The sequence below is a fragment of the Crassostrea angulata genome, chromosome 5, assembly GCF_025612915.1.
Source record: "Crassostrea angulata isolate pt1a10 chromosome 5, ASM2561291v2, whole genome shotgun sequence".
In the NCBI taxonomy this organism is placed as follows: Eukaryota; Metazoa; Mollusca; class Bivalvia; order Ostreida; family Ostreidae; genus Magallana; species Magallana angulata.
The window spans coordinates 12,031,467-12,045,741 of record NC_069115.1 but is presented as its reverse complement, the minus strand read 5'-3'; the positions used below and the strand labels follow the sequence as shown (position 1 = coordinate 12,045,741).

The 14,275-nt window shown below is 34.6% G+C and overlaps 1 pseudogene; it reads right to left on the bottom strand.

The window, feature by feature from the left end:
- Positions 1-436: 436 nt before the first annotated feature.
- Positions 437-13,239, bottom strand: LOC128183847 (uncharacterized; annotated as a pseudogene).
- Positions 13,240-14,275: the final 1,036 nt, after the last annotated feature.

Below are 14,275 nucleotides of genomic sequence, written 5' to 3'. Positions count from 1 at the left end.
CTCAACAAATTAATAACTAAATTCTAATTCATCACATGCACTAATCATGCATTGAGAGACCAATAGTTTGGAATAAAAAGGCTAATTCTTTAGGGTTTGAAGAATCTTCAGAATTCAGAATTAAAACAGTCAACTATAGTGGAACAACCTACAATAATGATGTCTCAAAAATCAAAAAAGCAGGATTCTACTTCTGGGTTGGTTCTTTTGTCAGATATAGTAACCTTTGCAGATTTGTTTTCTTTTTAATTACATAATTATGTATACCCAAAGCACACTAAAACAAAGGTAACAAAGTTAAATCTAAAAGTCAACAAAAATATTCATTACAACTACATGTAGTATTCTGCTTTTCTACAATAACTCAAAATAAATAAAACAAGAACAAATGTAATCTTAAAATAAGCCAAACAGATAACATGAAAAATAACAAATTTTAACATTGCACCTCTACTCTCCCATCAAGGGAACATTGGTCAGATTTGTTCTCTTTGACAGAGAAAAGGGCTCTCTTTGTTTTTGGAACTGGTTCTGTCACAATTACATTCATTATACATTATTACATGTGTTAAAGTAGGAATCAGTAGAATAACCCTAACATAACAATACCTTTAACGATTTTAAGCCGTAAAGACATGTAACGGTAAATCAATGATTTGTCAATTACGTTACCATAAACTTACCTGACAATTTTGTGTTTGAGTACTGAGTGAGCAAGCACATCTAACATAATTTTATTTTGATTGCTCCTATAACAACAGGTGTGCAATACATATTTGATTTGAAAAATACATTTTAAAATTCAATCACGGTGACCAGGGACATATATACTAATATACATCCCTGCTGTGAAAGATACTTTAATCCGAAATATTAAAATCTATGTCTCAATTCTTTTAAAATCTATTTTAAGCAACACACACACAACAAACACAGTTTTTAAACATCTTATAAAATATATACATATATGTACTCATTAACTTACCAAAGTCTTGTTCTTTTTCACTGACTTTGCTCAGGATCTGTAAACATAAAAATACAAATAATAAAACTTCAATTCCTTAGTTTAAAACTATAAATCTTTCAAGAGAGACATTAAATGAAGATTTTTTTTTTTACCTCAGTTTGTGGTGCAATTTTTCTGTACTTCGTTAATTCACGGAATGGGGACAGTTTCACAGGTGAAACAAACGAAACTTTGGCGAGGGGGTTTGCCGGTCCACTGCAAGTACCACTCGTGTTAGGGGGGTTCGGATCAGGACGTAACATTCTCTTAGTAACAGACGTCTTCTGGGAGAGGGGAGGGATATAATTTGTGTTCTACATACAAAATCTATGCTTTCCCTGATCTTTTGTTTTGCAGCTTGGTTTTTTTCATCTGTTTTAATGACAGACTCAACTGATCTGAAGCATTTTCTGCATATACCTGCTTGGATGTCGGATCTTTCACTCACTTTCTTAATGTATTCGATCCTTTCCGAGTTTAATTTAAGCTTTGACTGATAGAATTTATGAATTATGTCTTTACCGTCTGCAGTCCTTTCATGCTGTACGAAAGAAAACCCGCAAACAATGCACGAATCTCCCAAAACACACGTTTTCCTAGGTGTCATAGACTGCGCCATATTTGTTTTCTTTCGTTTAGAACACCTCGGGTATCTACGTATGCTGATGATAAAGCCGAGAAGTTCGAAGTCTCACCCAACGAATCGGGACATGTTATTTCATTGGTTAGCTAAAAGGTCACACTGACGTGACCCTCTATGGGATGTTGTTAGATGTTTGTGTAGCGAGTAAGCGAGCGGATCAAACGTCTAATTTTAATTAGATTGCAAGTCTTATGACTGCCATGTTTTATTTAACGCCTTGGAAGCAGTTGGGAAGATGGATACTTTTAAAGATCATGTTGCTGGATTTGTCGATACCAAGCTTTTGTTTAGGTCACAATTCCCAGGGTTGCCATCTTAAGTTATCCATTTTAAGTAATCAAAATCATTTTGTTATAAGTTATTTAGTTACTTGTAGTCGTATATCAAAAATATCAATTGTACATAGTTGTCTATGTACAAGACTGTGGCGTCGTCTCGGTGACATCTTTACCTTTCCCTTTTTCCCATTGAGATTCATTTTGGTCATAATTTCTTCTTCACTAAACAAAAGTTTGGTTATTGACCACAGGAAATTCAAAGTTCCTTGGGACAATATCTTTCAGAGACTTTACGTCAATGATGGTGGCGTTTGCAGGGCAGGATATCAAGATGGAGTTGTTTGTCACTGCAAAGTCCAGAGAAGAGGGGATGGAATTTTCATCCAGGTCGGTCAGTCTAGCTGGCATGGACTGGTCACTACATTCCTCCTCAGTTTCTTCTGGTCTTCAGGAAACAGGTCAGCAGGGGAAGGAACTCCCTGGCATTTTCTCTCTCGAACAACTGAATAGCACTGAGTGGCTGCCTCTTATGTTTGGGTTCCTGAGCAACCTCATTAGCCGGAACTGATGTTGGCCTTGGGGTTTGGAGCTGCCTAAGACATTCACTGAGGCCGCTTATCTCCTGTGGTGGCGTTTCAATTAGTTCCATGGTTCTGTTCAGTTGTAGGTTGGTTTCCGCCTGGGTCCTCTGAATGTTACTAAGTTTTTGGCAGCATTGAAATTCTTTCACAAAGGATGCACACCACACATCCATTTTGGATCTTGAAAGCTTCACATTTCTGGCCTTCTCACATACTGACCGCAGTTCTTGTTCGTTGCTCAAGACGAGAACTGACTGTGATCCACAGCTCGATTGATTTTCCTCGTTGTTTTCCACCATTTGTTCTGGTCGCTGTTTGGCACTGCTGCTTTCTTTCTCGTTTCCCCTGCACCTTGGAAGAGAATCCTCAGTGATCTACCATCAGCCTGTCAAAAAGAAAATCGTATAAAATCATTACCTATGCAACAGACATATATCCCACTACAAAGCTAGGACCAAAAGAAAAATCACTGTTTGTTTGGAATCTGCCTCAATGATATACCCCTGGTGATAAAATTCTAAATAAAACAACAAGTACTTTGTTAATATGATTATTATATGGTAGTTATGATTCTCAGGTTGTTTTTTTTTTAACTAAATAAACAAGAGGCCCATGGACCACATCGCTCGCCTGAGGAACAATAGGTATGATAAAATCAGCTTAATTGAGTCATTTTACAAACCATCTAGACAATGTACACTAATCAGGCTTGGGGTAATGCTAAATGTAATGGTAATGCATTGCAATGCATTACATATTTTCAAAGTAATGCTAGTAATGAGTAATGCCACAATTTTAGCATTACAAGTAATGCTAATGTAATGCATTACTTTCCAAAATCTAGTGTAATGCTGGCATTACATGGCATTACTTTGCATTACTAAGCATATTTATGCATGTTCACTTTAAAAAAATGTGATGAATAAATGAAAAGTTGAAATTGAATTTGATTAAATCTATTTTTAAAGAAGAAAGAAATAATTCTAATTAAGAAAAAAATGTTTAAATTGTACATGTTTTATTAAAAAAGGTTTTTTAAAATTCATTTTTGAATTGTTTTTATTACTAAAGATAACAGCACAATTTCATAACATTTTTAAGAGTGTTGTTATTAAGAGTTTTTAATCATTTAAACAATTTACTCCAATTAGTTTGCACTTCAATAAGAAATGTGTCAACAACACACTATGCCCCCAGGATAATCTAAGTATCAAAACAATCTATTGTTATAAGAAGTGCTAAACACCCCAATCCCCTTCCCTTCGCTATGTCACAATAGAATAGGAGACAGACATGCACCTTTAAAAGCAAAATGAATGCACTGTCCATCCATGATGAAAATCAATATCACTTCCAATATTATAACCCATTTGAAAATAATCTTACTTATTCTCTCTCTCTCTCTCTCTCTCTCTCTCTCTCTCTCTCTCTCTCTCTCTCTCTCTCTCTTATATTAATTACACTGTACATTAGTTTGGACTGATAGAAAATACAAGATTTATGTATTTAATCTATTATTGCACTTAATTTATCCTAAGATAAAGATTGTCAAACAGTATTTCCAGTCAAAGCTTTGACTGCTCCTTCAAAACATTTATTTAGTATAGCCCGGAAGATGGATGCATTTAAAAGATGAACACTCTGAAACTTCGATCATAAAGTGCAACAGCAATCTTTTGTCTTAAAGTGTCCTCAGAAAAAGAAATACGATTAAAATATATTAAGAAATATAACTGGGAAAAATCATATGTTTATAAATTATTAAAATTAAATGTCCAAAATCATAAAGATTTGTTTCATCTGGGGATACATCTATATTTAGCTTTTAAAAACCGCAACATTATTTCATAAATTGTTTTTTGTTACGCATGTTATCCTGTGTCTCTATTTCATATCTGATATTGTATCATGCCAAATGTCTATAAATATCATTTTACTCATATAATATGTTGTTCATATTGCCACAATATGATTATATATTGAGCAAATAAAGAATGACTCTTGTTTATTCATTGAATTTGAACCTGATACTGAGCATGAAGGTGTAGATATGTTAAAGAGTGTTGTATATTTGAAACATTTGCAAAAACTCTTTATTAGCTTTACTTTAAAAAAAAAAAGTAATGGTAATGGTAATGCATTACTTTACTCATGTAATGGTAATGTAATGCATTACTTCAAAAAATCAAGTAATGGTAATGGTAATTTAATGCCCAAATTCATGAAGTAATGGTAATGTAATGCATTACTTTACAATGTAATTCGCCCCAAGCCTGACACTAATACATGTAGATACTGTACAAATAAAATCCATTTTTCCCCTGAATATTCTTATGTTTATAATCATTAGTCCCTTTTTAATAGGATGAATTTATAGTCATATCACAAGTTAAATATTGCAGTTCTTAAAAAGATCCTTAACAATTGTTTATATATGGGATATAAACCTACATCAAACTTTAAACCTGTAAGTCCAAATAATTGTCCTGGGACCAAAGTCTTCACAATTATAAAGAATTATTTGGCTGATTAGTTTCTGAGAAAGATTTTAAAAGATTTATTTTACATATTCCTATGTAAAACTTTGACCCCCCTATTGTGGCCCAACCTTTCCACTGGCCGGATCATTATTTTCACAGCTTTGTATCTACATTACCTGAGAATGCTTTCACAGAAGTTTCAGCTTTCCTGGCGGATAAGTGTATGAGAAGAAGATTTTTAAAGATTTAATCTATATATTCCTATGTAAAATTTCGACCCCCTATTGTGGCCCCAACCTACCCCCGGGGGTCATGATTTTCACAACTTTGAATTCACACTACCTGAGCATGCTTCAACACTAGTTTCAGCTTTCCTGGCCGAATGTTTCTTAAGAAGAAGATTTTTGAACATTTCTCAAAAGTTTTTCAGTACTGTTTAATAATCTCCCCTTGAACAATGGCGTGGCCCTTAGTTTTCACAACTTTGAATCCCCTTTTGGTTGAAATTGGCCCAGTGGTTCTGGAGAAGATGTTCAAAATGTAAAAAGTTTACGGGCAGACAGGCAGACGGACACACATTTAGGTATACATTGGGTACTTTGTTTCAAAACATTATTGGGTATCATTATTGGGTACATGACATCGTTTCACACGAGAATTCATTGATTGGGTAAGCTTTGCTGATTACATATATTGGGTATCAACCAATGTCCATCGTCCTCTTGGGTACATAATTATGCATATTACTATGCATATCTGAAAGAAAACTATTCAAATAATTATATTTTTATTAACCATATTGAATAACAAAGCATTAAATGGTAAATGTTTTTATATTTTATTACAGAACCGCTTTGAAAATCATAACATGATCAACAAATTCAATATATTTATAACAATGCATATGCATGATGTTCTTTTCTATGAGCATAGAATTGAGAATATGATTGAAACTGGACAAAACAGGAAGAGGTTCATGTAGAAAAAAAATCGTTGCTGATGTGACGAATGCGCTAATTTCCGTAATATAATTCTCATGGTATTATAAAAGGAAATGCCTAATATCATATTTCTCTATAAAAAAAAATTGACATGTAATTTAAACTGGAATATAAGTAAATGTGTACTCTTTTCTAGAAATGAGACGGATCAAGAAATTTCCCAAAGGGGTAAATATATTTTGAGCGGCATGGGGTTCGAAGACCGCCGTGAGGTCCCATGTAACTCCGCTGCTTTTGAGAGAGAATTTTTAACCGGGTTTCCGATTATTGAAATAGTAAAAATTGCAGGCGGGCGAGTGGCTGTCAAAAAGGTACCCTTATTGTACCAATAACTCCTCGAACAGTTTTCAAGATAGGAAGTTGTTCTTTTGCAGATCATTTATACATATATCAGAGGTATGCAAATTGCTAGGATTTTGATTTCTGATAATTTATGAAAAAATATCAGCTGTTGAACTTAGTCATTTTTGGAAAAAACATTGCATATAGAGTACCCCATTTTTACTCATGTTATTTTTCTGAATTAATTAGAATAAACGACCTGCAAAGATTTGGAAATTTTTCGCGGAAAAATGTATGTTACTTTACATGTATTTATACTTTTTGTTGTTGTGTAAGTGAAAGATAAATAATAACACAATCTTCAATAATAATAAAGAACTAGCGCATATTTTTTGTGCGCTGTAAATTGAAGTTTTACTATGGGAGGCACTGTAGCTCCCAGGTCGTCCATCTGTATTTTTAGACAGGGAGCTATAGACCTGCAGCTAGCTCACAAGTGGCTGTAAAGCTGTATTATACTAGCTCTCCAGAAAATTTGTATCAACCAACTTCACAAAGTGAAGAGATATTTTCTTAATTCAGCCGAGGCCTATACTTTAACAATGTGTTGCATGTACTCTAATAACAATGGCGTCGGAAGCAAATTGAAAAAAAATATTGACAAGAATTCCCATAATCATGAAAATTCTAATCCGTAGGGGGAAGGTATACCAATAACTCCAATCTTACCTGTCCAATCCCCCCCCCCCAAATCATGAAATTCCTAATCCGTGGCGGTAGTGGTGGTGGGAGGGGGGGGGGGGGAGTGTTTGCTAGTATACCTACAATGACCCTAATTATTTAATATCACTATTAGTATTTCATTCTCTTTAAGGTCTTTTAAGGAACAATTTTGTTTGTTGCGAGGAAAAAGTAGGGGGGGGGGGGGTTGAATCCTCCCTGTTGCTTGTTCCTAATGGTTAGGTCTAACTTGGCAAAGAAAGGGGGGGGGGGGGCTAATCCCCCCCCCCCGCCACCCCCACCAGCCCGCACACTTCCCGGTTCCGACGCCTATGAATAAAAATGCGTATATATATCTTTATACATGTGTATTCAAACAAAGTCATTAAACGTAATTTTTTTCAGTTGTAAGAGGATATCTGAAGCCGATCGAATTCTTTACTCGCATCTTTTATACATTATCTTGATAAAATGTACACCAATCTCATAATTTGATTTTCCGAAAAATAATACTCTATGAAATGTTGTTATCCAGAGATAATATGATTATAGGCCTACCTAATACCTTTTTTTTAATTTATTCCGTCCCTATTCCGGCGATTACGGCATGCCTTTACCTGCAGCTAGCCTTTTTCTATCAGTGACGTCACTGTTTCCATATAAGGTCATGTCAAAATTTGACAAACTTGTAGACTTTACATTTGTCAATCTGTATCATGTCAGATGTGGTATTGCCGAGCTGAAGTTACAAATGCAGAAACTACAGATTGAAAGTGTGCAAAGTTGAAGGTTTAATTAACTAATGTAAACAAATAAGTTGCAAAATGTGCACCATGCGAAGGAATTGAGTCAAATCTTACATGCGTTTTTGCCCGAGTTTTATAGGTTACACGATCAGAATTACACATATTCATACTCAGGCTCACACATCACCACGATTGCATATTCGAATTTACAAGTTTACATGTCTGGATTTTTGAACACGATTACCCTCCATACGATTGGGCCATATTTTGTGATGGGAAATTATTAGAATTTTTTAAGCTAAAATTTGACTCAAAGATTGTTTGTGACCTGTAATTATGTCCTGATGGGAGCTTTTGTCAGTTGTGCTAGTTCAACATAACTTTAAGAAAAAGAGACATATCGATTCTTTTCCATTACAGAAAGACATCAGTTTTTACTTCTACGTCTTTACGAATAAATGATGAATGCAGAACAAGAGGCCCATGGGCCACATCGCTCACCTGAGAAACAATAGGTATAATAAAATCAGCTTAATGGAGTCATAATTAATACAAACTATCTGGACAATGTACAATAATACATGTAGATCCTGTATAAATAAAATCCATTTTTCCCCTGGATATTCTTATGTTTATAATCATTAGTCCCTTTTCTAACAGGATGATTTTATAGTCATATCATATGTTGAGTATTGCAGTTCTCAAAAAGATCCTTAACAATAGTTTATATATGGGATATAAACCTACATCAAACTCTTAACCTTCTTTTATAGCCAAAGAATTGTCCTGGGGCCAAAGTCTTAACAATTATAAAGAATCATCTGGCTGATTAGTTTCTGAGAAGAAGATTTTTAAAGATTTACTCTATATATTCCTATGTTTAATTTCAACCCCCATTGTGGCCCCATCCTATCCCCGGGGGTCATGATTTTCACAACTTTAAATCTACACTACCTGAGGATGCTGCCACACAAGTTTCAGCTTTCCTGGCTGATAAGTTTCTGAGAAGAAGATTTTTAAAGTTTTACTCTATATATTCCTATGTTAAACTTCGACCCCCCCCCCCCCATTATGGCCCCACCCTACCCCCAGGGGTCATGATTTTCACAACATTGTATCTACACTACCTGAGGATGCTTCCACACAAGGTAAAGCTTTCCTGATCTTATGGTTCATGAGAAGAAGATTTTTAAAGATTTACTCTGTATATTCCTATGTAAAAGTTCGACCCACCATTGTGGCCCAACCTTTTACATAGGAATATATAGGGTAAATCTTTAAAAAAATTTCTTCTCAGAAACGAATCAGCCAGGAAAGCTGAAACTTGTGTGGTAGCATCTTCAGGTAGTGCAGATACAAAATCGTGAAAATCATGACCCCCGGGGATAGGATGGGGCCACAATGGGGGGTTGAAGTTTAACATAGGAATATATAGAGTTAATTGTGGCCCCATCCTACCCCTGGGGGTCATGATTTTCACAAATTTGAATCTACACTACCTGAGGATGCTTTCACATAAGTCTCAGCTTTCCTGGTTTTATGGTTCAAGAGAAGAAGATTTTTGAAAATTTCTCGAAAATTTTCATAAATTATCTCAATTCAAAAATTATCTCCTTTGCAAAGGGGCGTGGTCCTTAATTTTCACAACTTTAAATCCCTTAGGCTAAGGATGCTTTGTGCCAAGTTTGGTTAAAATTGGCCATGTGGTTCTTAAGAAGATGTTGAAAATGTGGAAAGTTTACAGACAGACGGACAGACAGACAGACAGACGGACGACAGACAAAATGTGATCAGAATAGCTCACTTGAGCTTTCAGCTCGGTGAGCTAAAAAGGAAAGTTGAATGAGTTAACCCCCTCTCTCCCCAATTTCTTTTTAATTTTGCTCCCTAATTGCTTTAAATTCTTATTTGGGACAGTAATAAAAAATTATAGAGAAATTTGACATTGAAGCAAATTGAATATATCATCCATTTCAGTGTGGATTTTTTAAAACCCTGCCAGCTCCTCTAAATATTCAGGCATGGTTTGGATTTTTTATTTTAATTTTAAAGGAAAAGTTTTTAAAAAAAGAATTAAGAAATTTTTCGGTCAAAAATGAACAAAAACAAAATGGAAAAAAACCTTGATATTAATTATATACATGTACGGTGTTTATTCACACGCTTGCGCGGAAGATCTTTTAACTATGCACACATTTAGTTTCATTGGGGTATTGATATTTCAAAGTTCATTAGGGTATCATTGGAATATCATTTGGTATCATAGGGGTATCATTTGGTGTATTTGGGTATCATTGGGGTATCATTTGGGTATCATTGGGGTTCATTGGGGTAAAAAGACGCACCGAATAAGAGATACTAATAATAGAAAATATTCCTTGACTTCTTTTTCTTCCTGTTTGGACCATTGTACTCTTGTTGCTATATATAATATATACAGGTAATATAAAAACATGTATACATTCGCATTAAAGCAAAGTCCTAGTAAATGGCTATGGAGTATCATTTTTGTGCTAGTGCCAATACTTTTAATGTCATAAGTACATGTATGTCATATTGAATAAGGTTTCTTTTTAAAAGGTGGTTGAACAACAATTGACCTCTAAAAAGTTAGATAAAGATGTTTTACTATGGAAATACTGTAAATCTGTGTTTACTATTGTAAATGGTTGGTTCACTTAAATGGTCATATGTTTATTAAACCTCAATGGAATTGACAATATGTGGTATTATTTTTCTCAGAATTGCATTAGCTTTCTTATTCTACGACAAACCGTCTTTTCATAAAATGTTAGTGTACTAAGTAAAAGGTACAAGGAACAGTTTCCGATAAAATACTGTCAATATTTTTTTTTTTAAATTGAGAGTGACTGTAATTGAAGGTTAATCAGTGTTGCGTAGATTCATGAAATGAATTTTAATGCTTATCAATAGTTAGAGGGATGTTAGAATTGGTAAGCAATATTAAGGCCCCTAATTTTAAGTACATGAGAGCAGTAATAAATTGTGAAACTTGCGGCTATGACTGTTGTGTTGTCTGTTGTATTTAGAGAGTGAAATTGAAGGTTACAAACGAGAGGTTATATAACACGAAATGTAGGTGGATGGGATATTCTATGCCTATTTAGTTTTTACTGGGTATGAGGATAATAGCAAGTTTATTGTCCCCCAAGACAACAACTATTTCATGAGGCAAAGCCAAGGGAAATAGTTGCTGTGGAGTGGGACAATAAACTTGCTATTGTCCGAATAGTCAGTTAATTGGTATTTTATTGTACCTAAGAAAACTTTATTTGTCAGCGATGCAAATTTCTTAATGATAAACAAATTAGAGTTATCAAACTTTGTATTTAATGCGGCGATCTGATTAGGTCAGAGGTGTTCTGAGTTTCAAAAAGGAGGGAAATCAAATTCTGCTGATGAATGGTTTTGATGACTATTCACCATGGGCAGATAGCATGGATACTATTTCAAATTAAATAAAAAGCATGTTTATACGGGCGCCTCCTAATGATCAGTTTGTCAGTCTGTCCATCCGAGATCGCTTGACTGGAGCATAGCTTCTCTGCCCTTGGTCAAATCTGGCTCATACCTCATCCACAGGGTTCCTTTGGGGAAAGGATGTGCAGTGACCTTGAACCATGTTTTTAGGTATAAGGTTAAGGTCATAGCAGAATTATATATATAAAATCCTTGTCTTGGGCATATCTTCTCTCCCTTTGGTCCAATCTGGCTAATACTCGCAGAGTGTCTCTATGGTTAAAAGATGTGAAGTGACCTAGCATGGAATTTCTAGGTAAAGGGTGAAGATCATATCGGATCATGCAAAAATCCTTTTTTCAGAGAATATATACTTTCTACTAACCCCTATTTGGCTCAGACTTTACATTAGCAGAGCTTTTGAGTAGGGGTGTGTAGTGACCTTGAACCTATTTTCAAGGTAAACTGAAGGTAAAAGCAGAATTATATAAAAAAAAAATCCTTGTCCGGAGTATATCTTCTCTCCCGTTGCTCCAATCAGGCTCATACTTCACCCACATGATGCATTTGATCAAAGAATATGCAATGACCTCGAATGATATTTGTAGATTAAGTGTCAATGTCATATCAGATCAAACAAAAACCAATATTTTAAGAGCATATATATACTCTCCTTTTAGCCCCTATTTGGCTAATATTTTACCTTTACAGAGCTTATTGGTTAATGGTGTGCAGTGATCTTGAACCAAGTCAATGTGAAGGTCATAGCAGATCTTCTTAAAATTAGTTTTAAACAGTAGATTATTTCCTAGATATGCTTAATCTTGGTCAGATTGAACAAAAATGCCTGTATGTAAGGGGGAATGAAATTGAATTAGAAGTTCTATGCAAGCTGGAAAAATTTCCAGTTATAGGTCAAGGTCAAAGCAGAATTCTCTATAATAGCATAAGCGGGGCCCTTTGTAATGTTCACCATTTCAATGTTGTCTGGTTCATAGTAATTTTACATAGAAAATATTCACAGAGGTATAATAAAGTAAATTATACATCGATAAGTTTCTGACAATCGATGATGCAACAAGCATATAGTACGAAAGGTCAACCCTTTGTAAAGCAGTGTAAAGGAAAAGTTGCTTCAGAATTTTGTTTTATATCCACAAAATTGATTTTTTACGTAATTTTTACAAATTTTTTTTTTTACGTGATCTTTTTCTTTCCTTAAATGGTCAACTAACTCCGTAGCGCATCAGTAAACATCAGTAAAAGGACTATAGCTAGCAAACCTATTTTATGTTAGATATTAGTTTACCTTACCCGTAGCATCACATTTGAAAGAGGAGAGGGAAAGTTTTGACCAAACATTGAAGTAAAAATATTCTTTTTCTATATAAAAGAAAAAGATGTGTGTGATGTGGAGGGGGGGGGGTGTATCTTGGTTGCTTCGGGTTTACTTCTTGAACATTTTTATATGAAAATATGAAAAAAAATATAATTATAACCCATAACCTTTGCCAAAAGGGTATCCTCTCTCTTGCTAAAAGATCGATGGATTTTCTTTTTGTCTGTTAAGACCTTTGTGGGCTCTTTCCTTTTTTGTACACTTCAAAATGGACACCTTCCCGCCCTTGGTTGTTTTTGCTGACAAAATTTTTTAAATATATCATTATAACACACATCAAATAATATAGAAAAATTACTATAATGGTCCTTCATAGAAAAAAAAATTAGCCTTTGACGTATATGATTTTATATCAAGAAATTTCATTGGTTATGATTGTTTTACGTCAACCGGATGCATTAAATTGAAAATAGTCAAGTCAAGGAAAACGCTCAAGCTCATAACAGCCTCTGAAAACGGATTTTAAGGTGACATGATGCAAATTTAGTGGTTCTAGCAAGGTACTGTTACAATGTATGTTTATTTTTAATAACTAAGCGCAAACATTTCCACATACAATTTTAAAGAAAACCTCAAAATATCTACAGTAGGAGTTCTGAACTACTCACCACACCACTCGACATCATGCGCTATGATTCTCTTAGTGTGAAAGAAAACGCACGCTTTTTTACTCCCAAATATATAACAAATATACAACTAGTATACTAAGTGTATGATTGACATGGTTGATTGCCCACCAAACGGGACTCGAACCACCATTTGGGGGGTGTGTGCCAAACCTGTCGATGTCGCGAGGGGATGATTCGATTAGCTGTGCCCTTTTAAACGTTAATAATGAGAGTAAAAGTAAAAACTATAAAAATTACGTCAATATATGCCCTTAAAAAATATATATTAATAATAAAAACAAATGAATAAAACCGATCAATGCAAAAAACACCGGCAGTATTCTTATAGTATAAAAGAAAGGAAATGCAATTCAAAAAAAAAAAGAAAAAAAGGAACGCTTAAAGTAATACCTGGTAAACGACACTGATTGCATCACCCCTTCAAATCTCTCCTGTAGCTCTGTGCATTCGTAAGTCTATGATGATAGATCAATATCAATAGATATAACAGTCTGCTCGGACTTCACAATAACATTTTTATATGATGATATTCTTTTACAATATTTCAATATCATGCTTAACAAATGGAATTTAACTGATTTTCAAGCAATTTGTTTGTCTAAATGCATTGATTTTACAAAGATTTTTGATAAGATATTGCCATGAGATAGTGTATGTGCATTTAACCTTAAACTTTGTTAGGGGTGTAGATGACAAACATATCTGTGTGTTGAAGTCGTTACTGGGGACTATTTTTTGTACGATATACAGCTCCCCAGCAATGGCTTCCAGATCTGTGTCCTTCCCCTTCGGGTAAAGATAGCAGATCTACCCTCCGTTGCTAACTGCACCTCTCTCCGCCTTGAACTGGTAGAAACAACACCGGTCTCACCAATCTGAATTTGAAATCAAATATAAATATATATTATGTACACTTGTACACATTTAAAAAGACATCGACGTACATTATTTTTACACTTACACTTTTTTCTTGTAATTGGACAATGCAGAGTCCCGTGCAGTTGGGCAAAGAGGATGCCCCATCCATGGA